Source organism: Crocodylus porosus, unplaced genomic scaffold (assembly GCF_001723895.1).
Source record: "Crocodylus porosus isolate Cpor-Errol unplaced genomic scaffold, CroPor_comp1, whole genome shotgun sequence".
Taxonomy (NCBI): domain Eukaryota; kingdom Metazoa; phylum Chordata; order Crocodylia; family Crocodylidae; genus Crocodylus; species Crocodylus porosus.
In genome coordinates, this window is record NW_017728906.1 from 168,321,043 (window position 1) to 168,334,337 (window position 13,295).

Genomic DNA, 13,295 nt, shown 5'->3' on the forward strand with positions numbered 1-13,295 from the left:
CCAGGGGCGATCAGGGACTTCCCACACCCCCTGTGCTTTTTTACAGGGGGTGCACTGCCACATGCAGGGGGTGCACGTTCACCCACATGCACCCCCCTACACATTGCTCCTGGCAGCCAGTATCAAGTAGAGTGCCCCCAGGGTTGGTCCTGGTGCTGGTTTTGTTCAATGTCTTCATCAGTGACCTGGAAGATGTCATAGAGTGCACCCCCAGCAAGGTTGCAGATGACACCAAGGTGAGGGGAGTAGTAGATACACTGGAGGGTAGGGCTAGGATTCAGAGGGACCTAGAGAAATTGGAGGATTGGACCAAAAGGAATCTCATGAAGTTCAATAAGGACAAGTGCAAAGTCCTGCACTTATGACAGAACAATCCCATGCACCAGTACAGGCCGGGGGCTGACTGGCTGGGCAGCAGTCCTGCAGAAATGGACCTGGGGGTTACAGTGGACAATAAGCTGACTATGAGCCAGCCATGTGCCCTTGTTGCCAAGAAGGGGAGCAGCATACTTGGCTGCATTGGTAGATATGTTGTTAGTAAATCCAGGGAAGTGATCCTTCCACTCTATTCAGCACTGGTGGGGCCACTTCTGGAGTACTGTGTTTAGTTTTGGGTCCCCCACTACAGAAAGGATGTGAACAAATTGGAGAGAGTCCAGTGGAGGGCAACAAAAATGGCGAGGGGGTTGGGGGGACATGACTTGTGAGGAAAGACTGAGAGAACTAGGCTTATTTAGTGTAGTGACGGGGAGGCTGAAAGGGGACTTAATAGCGGTTTTCAACTACCTGGAAGGGTGTTCAAAGGAGGATGGAGCTAGATTGTTCTCAGTGGTGGCAGATGACTGAACAAGGAGCAGTGGTCTCAAGTTGCAGCAAGGGAAGTTTAGGTTAGATATTAGGAAGAATTTTCTCACTAGGAGGGTAGTCAAACACTGGAACAGGTTACCCAGGGAAGTGGTAGAAGCTCTATCTTTAGAGGTTTTCAAATCCTGGCTAGACAGAGCTTTGGCTGGGATGATCTAGTTGTAGCTGGTCTTGCTTTGAGCAAGGGATTAGACTAAATTGCCTCCTGAGGTCCCTTCCAACCCTAATTTTCTATGATTCTATAATTTCATCTATGCAAATTTGTTCTTTCAAACTGTCTTTTAAATTTACCTTGCAAGGAACTTCAGTGAGTTCATCTTACTAGGAAACTGGTTCTAAAGCTGACCCTCAGTAATAAAAACTAAGGATTTAGTGGATCGTGATAACCTTGACAACCACAAAAGAGGATCAATAGTACTATGCATTTAAAATGTAGATTGGAAAGGTTTGGAAGTAAAACATGTAACATTTACATTAAATCAATAACTATACCAGATATAGCATTAAGCACTGATTTAAGACAGCTGGCCATATTCAAGGTAAGTTCAATGCAATTACTAAAGTTAAGTTATTTCAGTTAATTGGTCAAAACCAAGTACATGCAACAGATTAAGTAAATACATATGAATAAAAGTAAAAAGCATTTGCAAAATGTAATGAAATAAAATAATCAAGCACATAAAATAACCTGTTATTAATACAATGCTGGACTGAACTGATTTTAAATAGTGTGGACTTAGTCTTTATGAGCAAAATTTCTCCCTATGCTTTTGCACACCTAAAATTCATTATACTTTAAAATGGATGTGTTGTTATTCATGATAATGTAAAAAAATAGCAAGTCTACTTGGGGAAATAAAAGAGAGAATACAGATAGGGGGAAAAGAAAGAGAGGGTGCAGACAAATGTCAAATGGTGGGCCACTCTGCTTTCAGGTTCAGTTAGCACTTTTGGAGAAGGTTCAGGTTTCACTCATTTCTCCTGAAGGTCTGCATAAAAGTGAAATATGTGTCACAACTAGTCCTTTATTTCAGCTTTCTCAATCCATGGGTCGCGACCCGAAAGTGGGTCACGAGATTATTTCAAAGGGTTGCAAACTGTGGCAGGGCAGAGGGGCAGCAGGAAGGCGCCTACCTCTTCCAGCTGGGGAAGAGGGCGGGGGGAGAGCTGTGTGGCTTGGCTGGTGTCACTGGGCCCAGTGCCCGTGCTCAAGGGGGTGGGTGGGGCAGCCAGGAGACATTGCCCAGGGGACTGGAGGAGCCTTTACCAAACTGCCTGGCATGGCGCAGCAGCCCCAGGCCAGGGCACAGGGGGTGCCACAGTACTCTCCTCCTCCCTCCAGCCCATGTTGGGGCTGGACTTACTCTGCTGCCACCCACATGAGCTATAGCCACTGCAGACACTGCGCTCTGGCCTGAGCAGGACAGGGGCAGCTGGGGGCCCTTCTGACAAGGGCTGGGGGCAGAGGGCTGTGGGTCATCAGTGACACCAGCATAACCTGGGGGGTGGGGGGGCAGGGACTCAGGGTTGGGCACCAGCAAGGCCAGGGGTTGTGGGTCAGGACAGGCTGTGGATCTTTGCAAATGGATCCTGGTAGGAAAATGTTTGTGAACCACTTCTTTATTTGATGTACTAATTTGTCACTTAGGATGGTGTACTCTTAAGAGAGTGAAAATTGGAAGTTATTTTTTTAAAAAAACAACTTTATGTGAAATTATTAATATAGTAGCAAGAAAGTCTGATCCCTTTTATTGTTTCACTGACGGAAGGTATTACAGAAATGGAGGCCCATCCTGGTTTAGTTTTTGTATTTGTCTATAGAGAAGTTTAAGAGCTCACCTGAAAAACAACTGCCATGTGATCAGTTCAGTTAGTTCAGGGGTGGACAACCTGTGGCATAGGCAGCCTTTGTATGGCATGTGGCAGCTTGGGGAAGGGATAGGGCAGCAGATAGGAGAGGAAGCAGAAAGCAAAGTAGCAAATCAGGAAGGGAGTATAAGGAAGGAAACAGAAATCAGAGCAGCAGATCAAGCAGAGGAAGGGTATTGGTATTGGAGAGTGTGGCTAATTTGTTGTGTGCCTGGCAAAAAGGTTAGCTCACACTGAAGTAGTTAATCTAGAACTTCATTTTGATAGAGAGGGACACTACAGCATTCCCCAAATGGGGTCCTCAACATTGGAATCCAAGCTCCCTGCACTCCTTTTGGACCCAAATTGTCCAGTTCTGTTGCTCTTCAGAGCACTCTACAAAGTACATCTGTTCACCAAGGCTGTTGCTGAAAGAGTATTTTGATGGGGGTTGGATCTCTGTTGAGGCAAGGTACTTTGTGGGAGTACTGTAGAGGGCTGAGTTGGGTTCTTGTGAGATTGTATAGCTGAATAGATAATCACATGTACCCAAAGAACCCTGTCTGAATAGATAATTCTGCTAAATACTGTCACAAGGACACGAAAAAGGAAAGGCAGGACCTGACCTCCAGGAGGTCTCAAAAAGGAAGACAATAGCTCTGAAGTTAGATCAGTCAATTCTTTTAGTACCAGCCCTGCTCTCTTGAAAAGATGGAGCTTACCTAAGTAATCTTAAGATGTTCTTTCACTACTTTAAGGCTGTTTGTCTCTATCCCTATTTTTGCTGCCAGCTGCACTTGCTATCTGATAGTTGCCCTCTTTTTAAAAGACTGATGTAGAAAAGGCGTTAAATACTTCAGCTTTCTCTGCATCATCCATAACTAGATTGCCTAGATAATTAATTTCACTTTGAAGTGACTGTCTTTGAGATACAACACCTTAATAGATACAGTAAACTCTGTATATCCTAAGAGGGTCTTTACTACACAGAAGATGTAGATAAAGATGAAAAAAGTAGATGTGTTAAAAATATCTAACTTCAGCCACTTTCCTGAAGGTAATCGATAATGTCCCTTACATTCTCCAGCTCAGTTGTCCCAAAACTGAGAGCAAGGAAAAGATGATTGAACTGGAAGTTAGACCAGCTAAACCATGAATTTTCATATTTATGATTTGGTTTTCTATACTATATTATTCATTTTGCCCTTTGCAAATTAGTTACAGTTGAATATTTTGCTTTCTCCCAACAGGACAGTTTAAAAATTTATAAAACTTTTTTCCTAAATATCATGAGAAATTTTTATCTATGACTACTGGTTCTGTCACTAATAAATAGGAAGAGAATCTTACTTGGCAAATAATTTTAAATTTATACAGAAAATGAGTCCTGGGTTTTACTCCAAGGCATTCATTGGGAAAACAGACCTCTTTGATAGCATTAATAATTTCAAATATTCCACTCTGATCTGAAAACATTTAATTGTCAGCTAAAAACATGAACCTAAAAGGCCTAAAAGACACTGACTGTGCAGTAGCCCATGACTACTGAATAGTAGCTTTACGTGGCAGGAAGAGTGACACAAAGCTGCTGCACAGTAATCTAGGGCTACTGCAGTCACCATCGTGAAAAAGCCATTCAGTGTTAACTACTGCACAATAACTCTGGTTACTGTGCAGTTATTTAGTACTTGTTTATACAAGTACTAAATGACTGTGCAGTAATGACTGACCAGTCAGTGTCTCTTGTAGATACAGCCAGTAAACATGAAATGAATGAGTTCAACATAGAAAGGAAGGAAGGACTTTTGACTTTTTAACTACTTTATTCAGGGGTTTGGGGTACAAAAAGTTGGCCTCTCTGGGGTCCATGTCCAATATACAAAGCAAAGACAAACAAATTCCCATCAAACCAGAGAAATTGCATGTTACCTGGTATCTGTGAAGGGGAATATGGTAGAAATCTGTAAAATCATGAATGTTGTGGAGAAAGTAAATAGACATTTACTCTTTCTCACAATACTAGCACTAGGAGACACACCATGAAATGATTAGATATCAGGTTTAAAGCAAACAAAAGGAAGTATTTTTTTTTTCACCCAGTATATAATTAACCTATGGAACTCATTGCCATAACACGCGGTAAAAGCTGATAATTTAACCTAGTTCAAAATGGGATTGGGCAAATTCAGGTAGGATAAATCCATCACTGGATATTAAATATAATAGGAATAAAAGTTCTAAATTAGGCTTTCCAAGGACTCTGAAAGCTATAGAGAAAGAAGGATGGTCTGAATAGGCCCTGCTTTTTCCCCACTCTGTGTCACTCTGAGCTGCTGGATGAATCTGTGGCACTTCTTGTGTCCTGTACACTAAACAGAGCAGATGTAGAATGTGCTTCTGGAAGGCAAAAGGCTCAGGGGAAATCATTTCTCAGAAGAAATAACTTGCTGGCCTTCAATAAGGTCCTTAAGTTTCCTCTTTTTTATATTTCAGGTTCCCCTCTGCCTAGATGGTTGATTTGGTGGGTTAGTTGGTTTATTTTGGTATGCTGAACAAAGGCAAAGATCTCTTCTTCAGGAGCTATAGGAAACAAACAAACAAAAAAGCGAACACTAGTCCTTCAGGTCTCCTCAGGGGCACGTGCCATTTAGTCATCAGTGTGCCAAACCAGTCAGGGGAGAAACTGAGGGCACTGGCAGAAGTCAAACGTGTCACACGGTTGCCCTGAAAGTGTTGCATATCTGTGCTGTGACAGAAGTGCACAGTTGCAGGATGCTTTAAAAGTGGCTGACTGCATGGCAAATTAATCCTCCTTTAATGAGGGATCAGATGGAGGTGCTTCAGGTGCTCCAGGTCCCTGGTGCTGCCTGCAGGAATGGATGGGGGAGAAGGGGGTGGAGGGAGCTATGGGCTGGGATTCACCAGGCCTGAGCTGGATGTGGGTGGATGGATTGGAGCCCCCCTGCCTCATGCTCCACCCCTCTGCTCCCCCATTCCCTTCCCCTCCAGCTCAGGCTGGGCAAACCCTATGCTGCAGCTCCCTCCCCCTCCCATCCTGCAAAGAGCACCAGAGCCTGGAGGCAGTGATGTAGGGCTAGGGGAGATTGATTGCAGGCAGGCTCCTTTGCTGGATCAGCTCCAAAGAGGAGCTTGATTTTCCGCCCCCAACCCAACAGGTGGCTATCTGTTGGTTGGAGGAGAGGGGCTGCTCTAACTCATGGTGGTTTCTGTGAAGTGCCAAGAGTTAGAGCAGGGATCTACGCATCTGTCAGCTCCTTGAAGCTGTAGGCATATCTTTATGCTATCCCAGATGAGTCACTGTTAACAGTGGTTTCAAAGCTAATGGTAGTTTAGACAAAACCAAATTCTTTGTGGAGTTAACAATACCTTGTGATCAGACTAGATGACCTTGAGGTACCTGCCAGCCTTATGATTCCATGGAAGAAGATGCATCAGAGGTTTGGGAAGCATGTGTTAGTGAACTTTGTACCATACACTCCTACATACAAGTTTTCTGCTCCCATGTTGCTTCATTAAAAGAGGAATCCGTCTTATGTTATGAAGTGTTCAAGGAGAGAGACAATGTTTTACTGCATCTTGCTGTCATTATAAGAATAAAAGCATCTACCTCAGTTAAGTAACCAGCAAGTTATTAGTAAAGTGTTGGCATCTGAACATACAAGTTCTACTGTTTCCAGCTCTATTTCTTAAAGTGGCTGAGGCTTTGGTTTGCATCCCAAATCAGTCTTAGCTTTGACGATCTCAGATATAATGGTGAAATAAGATAATGACTTCTGAGCACTGTTGTACAAGCCAGTACTGCTACTTTAGATTTTCTAGCACTCTTTTAGAAAGCTCTTCACTGTTGACAATAAAGGTGAATCTCTCTGAGGAACCACAGTATGCCTCTCCTGCTCATTGCTCACCCCGTTATTTGTACAATGACCCATGATTGAGTATCTTCTGCCCCAGGCTTGAGTCTTGTGTTCAGATCAGAGCAGACCAAGTTCTGCTGCAGGATAAAATTCTTATAACTTAATAGAAGGCAGTGCTTGATTGAATAGTTAGTCTGGTTTATTGGTATGGGTTCCTGAAAAGTCAATAGGTTGAAACCCTGTCTATGGTAGAAAAACAAAATTGTCTTACCTGTTGAACCATTTTTAAATTCTATTTGTATTGTAGCTACTGCTGATAACTTCTCTTTGTTCCACATGTTACAGACTTCTTCCATTTCTTAAAGAGACTATTTTTGTTTATGTAATGGAATTAAGCAAAAGTAATTGCTTTAGCTGGTATTTAGCTTAGGCTGTCTCTACTTCTTTCCCAGAGGTGAGGAAGGACAATTTGTTTGAAAGCTTATCTAACATCTCTCCCATTTATTCAGCTGGTCCAATAAAGGATATATCCCTAAAGCCCCTTACTTCTTGAACATTTCCTGGACCATCCCTTTCATAATAGCACTCCTACATCTTAAAATTTATATTTAGCCTAATATTGTTTTAAAACATTTCGGTTGTTGGGCATGGACCAACAGCATTCTGTTACAAAACTAGACATGACTTAGGAATTTAACAGTCTCTTTCTGGTCAATTTTATGCATCTAAAAGGGGCCTTTCAAGCTCCTGAATCCAGTCCCTTAACAGGCAACCATTTATCCAAAGCATTCTAAGCATTATCCTCTCCAGACCTCCTCGTGCATGACAGCATTTTATGAAAGCAAAGCAAAAATATCGTGTAGCATGCCACATATAAAAAACAAGGGAGATGAGTGCTGCCCTTGCAGTATGTCAAACCAGCGTAGGCTGGCTTTGTTTTTCACAGTGAGTTTTTTTTAACACAGACATTTTGTGTTGTATATAGGACCTGCGAGATTATAAGAATTTACCATCTGGGACAGTAATTGTCTCAAGCTGATGTGAGAGAAATCCTGTGGGGATAATAACATGAGGACAGCATAATGATGTCCTTCTAAGTTCAGTACTCCCATGTAAGTTGCCATTAGTTTTGGAAGTGTGTGACATTCATTTTCACCTCGAGTCTTCTCCAGCTGTTGTTCAGACTGATAAGTTAAGGGTCATTCTGATGTATTAGCATTTCAAAGTAAGTGCAATTATGGCACTAATTGCTTTACTTACTCTTCTGATAAATTGACTCAAATATGAGACCTCTAACCAAACTTTTAAATAAACACATCAAAGCCATGGTGTTTCCCTCTTCGTACAGTGTCTGTTTTATTTTCTGATAGCACTGCTCAGTCTACATTATAGGTGAGATTTTACTGTCTCTGGTCGGTGAGATGCTGGAAAGAAAGAATCTGTCACCTGAATACAAGGATAACAGGTTACTGTAAACTCTGAAAAAAATGTATTTTGTCCCACAAATAAGTGAATAGCTCTTCTGAAAAAAATGTTGGCTACATGGTAATACAAGTACAAGCTTTACAGCTGAGAATGCAATACTGGGGGTAACTGGGAAGTAAAGCCCAAGGAGTCCGTGGAAGAACTCTCCTGGAGTGGAAGAACGCCCCTGAAGAATTTAACTGACTTTGTCAGACTCTTTGTGTATAATAATGTGTTGACATCTTGTCTGAATGAGATCAGCATTATCTTTCTATAATTTAGGATATGTGTGCTCTTACACAAGTATACCTTCCGTGAGGATAAGAGGAGAGCTTGTGTGGAATAAATGAATGGTGAGTTCAAAGGCTGTTCTTTTTTTTTTTAAAGCTTTACTTGCATTAACTCCATTAACCCTGTTGAAAACATCTGAACCAGATAAAACTTCAGGAACAACAGGGTATGAAAACCTGAACAAACAGACTGACTCACCCAGCCCATCTGCTATGTTGGGGGGTGTCTCCTGTGCACCAAATGGAGTCTCAAAATTGAACATGTGATACGTATCTCCCTTCTACCTCTCCTGGTGGATTTGTTCCTCCCAAATGACACACAGACATCCACATGTCAGAAACTGTTTTCTAGCATGTCAGTCCTACCCATGTGTGGATTCTCTACCTACTACCCCATTTTCTCTTTCCTTCTTACCCTGACCACTTCCTTTCTAGTCATTTTGCTGTTCTGTATGTTTAGTTATCACAGGTCTCAAGTTATCCCAGCCCAGAAGCACATCCTTAATTTTTGCTATAACCTTTATAATATGTACAGAGGGCTACACTGGTGTTTTGGGTTAGGTGTGGATTTGGCCAGCAGTCCTTCTTGTTGAGATCCAAGTCATGGGGATGGTTCATCCAGAGAAAATACCAGTAACCACAGAACTAGCTCCTGGTGCCACCCCTGAAAACATTTCAGTGTTCCTGTGTGGTCTTATGTTAAGTAAGATATTTTTAACAGGACACCCGTGTAACTTAAAAGCTCAGTTATAAGCAATCTGTGGTGTTTGGTGCAGTCTAAGCACATATTGGGCAAAAGAAACAACAACACCCACATGGGGACAAAAACAAAATATAAATGGGGAACTGGAAGTCCTAAGGCATTAATGATAAACTATGAAAACCAAGAAAGTAAACACTGGAGAGCAAACTTAGAGAAGGAATTAATTATGAGTAGCTGAGAATGATGTGGGTGGCCAATATATTATCTTTACTGATCATCCTGACTCACTAGCATGCTTATTCTTTCTAAAATGCTTCAGATACATTCAGTGTTTATTGCCCAGAATGAGCCTTTCCCAAAGTGTTCTCATACAGTGTGAGAAACCAGTGACCTGACTAAGACAAAACACTGCTCTTCCAAGGAAGTTTGAGAAGAGCTGTAGAAATCCATCCTAAGCTGGGACTATTTATGTTGTCTTGTACAAGAGGAGGCAGCCAGCAGGACCTGGAACAGAGAGAGAAGAATTAATTCAAGAAAACAAGTTAGAGTTTCACTTCACCTGCTGAGGAAGATAGTTAATGTTTTATTGTAATGGACTGGTGTGGTGATTGCTACACTTGGGTGAAAGTCCATCCCCTTCAGTCATTCGCCTACAGAGCAAAATGACAGGTGTCAGGAAAATCCACTGTAGCATTAATCAGAATGGGTTATAGTGGAGCTGCTTCTGAGCTGCCTTGCTCAAATAGCTGACAGACACCAGAGAATTACCAATTCACAAAAGACTGCATCTTCATCAAAGTGCTTTGAAATATTGTAGTCAGCCAAATATTTATTATAGTGAGTGACATGTTAGGTTAAGAGCATGCAGTCATTTAACTGCTTGTGCCAAATCTCCTTCTTTGTATCATCATTGGTTAAGTAATCATCTGGTGAATTCAGGTGCTTTTGTAGGAGGAGTTCAGAGGTCCAGTTAAAGTCCCAACTAGCTTTATCATTTTAAGTGTTCTGTAATGATGTATAATGGACTACCACAAAGCCCGTTCATTCCATTATGACCAAACCTGCAGTATAGAGGTGACATCTGTATAATATTATCTGAAAAGAGAATGTTTTTTCTAAGGAACGAAAAACAGATTGTGACTAGAATTGTGATATTTCACAACAGACAGATTTCCCCTTGCCCCAAGAATCTGTTTTAAATATTTTATGTTAACTTGTTACTTAGCAACACATTTGAGAAGAGAGAGCCTTCCATATAAAATCAGAAATCTGGAGTAAGTGTGAAACTTAGAGGAGGCACTTGAGTTAGCCTGTCAAAATGCTACATGCAAATGCTGTGTGAAAAAATATGCAAAGACACAAATGCATGGCATTAGACGCATAATATTATTTTCAACTGCAGGGTGAATGAAATGATATCCATACAGACAGTTTGCCTCCATTAAAATACATTAAGATATACATAGGCAATAGTCCCACACATGCACACATTATAGCTATCAAAGGAATATATAGTATAGGCACCCAAAACCACAATTGGTTCAGGGAAATGTTGGATCTGTCTTTACAGCCTCTGTACCAAGCCCAAGGCTGCTACCAAGAAGCATGTCCCACTCTGGTTAAGTGCATGCCAGGTTCAGCAGCGCTTAGGACTCTAAGCTGGTGACCCTATCTGACACTGGGCATGTCTACATGTACATTTATGCTGGTTTAAATTTACTGAGCAGTAATTTACTGCACAGTAAACAGGAATAGGTCAGTGTCTACACATGTAGGCATTAAAGCACATTAATGCTGTGGATAGCATGACTTGGGACTAAACACACAGTGTTACTGGGCAGTAAGGTGTCTACACGTACATTACTGCACAGTAACTAATCGGGCGTAAATCTGATACCTACATAATACAGGTATCAAATGTATGCTCAAGTTAGCGTAAATCACCATATTTACCATGCAGTACAGGTATGCATATGTAGATGCATGCCCATACTGTGCAATAACTTTGGTTACTGCACAGTAAATGCACATGTGCAGACATGCCCACTGAGTAGAAGCCCATACTGACTAGAAGCAAGTGGGTGGAACTTGCTTTTCAGTGGCAGTCCTGAGCTCAGCATAGAGATAATATAGAAATCACTGCTGTAGTAGGTGCGGTATAAACCTACAGTAAGACAGTTTCTTGCCCGAGGATACTTAAAATGTTTATTTGGAAAGTAGTTTTCTTTCCACTAAGGTTCAGAGTAGTTTACTTTAGCTTATGGGTCCTCCTGCCTTCATTCTCCCATTAGGATAGCTGCAGTTGCCAATAACTGAAATTTTCTCTTTAAAAAAAGTTAAATATTAAGTAGTTTGGGCTTGGCTGGATTATGCACATGGGTAAAGTTATTTAAGTTCTTGCAGAATCAGGATGTTATTTTTTTATGTTGCAATTAAAAGAGATGTGATAACATGAGGTAGCATTTAACTCAAAATTTATTATTTCCAAATAAATGCATTTATGTCAACCCAGACATTTTGTTTTTCACCAGTCTGACCCTGTTTGTTTCTGCTTCCTAAGTCTAGAGCAGAGGTATCAAACTCATCCAGCCCCATGGACTGGATGAGGAGCAAAGACCAGCCCTGCATCCTGATTAGGGATGCAGGGTTGGTCTGGCATGGGAACCACATGCAGCACTTGTCTTGGACCTGCCCTGCTGCCACGTTCAGTACACACTCTGGCCCAGTCCTGCACAGCGCATAAATCACAGACCCCAGATTGGCTCCACATGTCACATGCAATGTTCAGGGCCAAGGTGGATATATGGTATGCAAGGCTGATCCGATATCCACCAGCACCACTATAGGCTGGATGACAGGGCTTCATAGGCCAAATCTGGTGCATGGGCCCTGTCTTTGATGCCCCTGGTGTAAAACAAGAGGTATGCAGAAAAACTGCGATACAGTTCTGTATAGTTTGGAAGGCATATGCTAGGCATAGCAGATATTTATAAATTGGGCCTTCATAAATTTGCTTGGATTCATACTGTCTATGCCAGCTGTGCTTTGAATGAAGAAGGAATGAATGAACCATGTGGGAGGTAAGGAGAACGAGGCTTATACAGCACGACATATAGTGATTAAAGAGCCATCTCCCTTTGAACCTGGCTTCAACTTCCATCCTTTGTAGAAGCCTTGGAAACAAATTCAAGCTCTGATTTTAGGAGTTTCAAACTTAGTGCATCTCTACTGCTGATAATTGCATGTTGGGGACAGCCTCCAAATAGTCAACAGAATCCTGGAAGCCTTTTGTTTACACTAGAACATTTTAATACATCACAGGTTAGCTTTTGGCACACACCTGCCACCCTAATTTACACTGACTAATACCTTACTCCACAAGTAGACACTGGGAGCCAAGTGGATACAAGAATTTGACCCTTAGTTTTGACCCCAACCAAATTAAATGTAGGGTTAGATTATGGTTTGCCATCACATGAGTTAGTAACACAGCTGAAAATACAACGTGGGTTTCATAATTTCCAAGTTCTGTTTCCAAGCTACTGGACCATCCTGCATCTCTAGATATACAAATGCCTCCATTGTGTCAAACAGGATTAGAGTAAGGATAAATGATGCAGAACCTATGTGGAGCTGTTCCTTTGGTGCAATACATTTTATAGGTTCATTAATCTGGGATCCCTTTGGAATAAAGTGTGTAAATAAAGGAATGCATATTTTACATACCTTAAGCTAAGTGCTTAAAAGCCATTTTTGTTGAATAAGTGCCCCCTGTAGCTACATCTTTTCAAGCTTCAGTCTTACTGTGCAGTATTATATCTTACAGAACAGCTACAATTCAAATCTATATTCATGTTATTAGCAATTGCTTGAAAGACAAAGCCCTGAATCTGAAGCAGGACTGCCCCAGTGTTGACCACAAGGTAATACTATGTGATGATAAACCAAGCACAATAAGTTGATGCTACAGCCAAGTTAATAGTAGACAGGTGAGTTACGTCAGTTCCCTAGCACTTCCACTGAGCTTTAAAAAGTATCTTAAAAAAAAAATACAAATTCTTACAAAGGCTTTAGTGAGGTTGGACTGCAGTTCAGTGTATTGTTTCACTGTATGATTCTCCACACAGGACAAACAAAATGAACACTAGTCTTCACACCAGTATAGTTCTTATCTCATATGCGTCAGGACCACATATGATTAGTGAAGCCTAAATGAACACTGATCAGCCTCCGGTCATCTTAAAAGTGGTA

General features: G+C 41.5%; 1 long non-coding RNA gene across 1 annotated transcript; it reads right to left on the bottom strand.

The window, feature by feature from the left end:
- Nucleotides 1–9,358: 9,358 nt before the first annotated feature.
- LOC109306652 lies at nt 9,359–13,030 on the bottom strand. Its single transcript, XR_002100068.1, has 2 exons — nt 12,771–13,030; nt 9,359–9,548 (listed from the first exon to the last, which is right to left on the bottom strand). It is a non-coding gene; the product is annotated as an uncharacterized LOC109306652 (long non-coding RNA).
- Between the last annotated feature and the right edge of the window lie 265 nt (nt 13,031–13,295).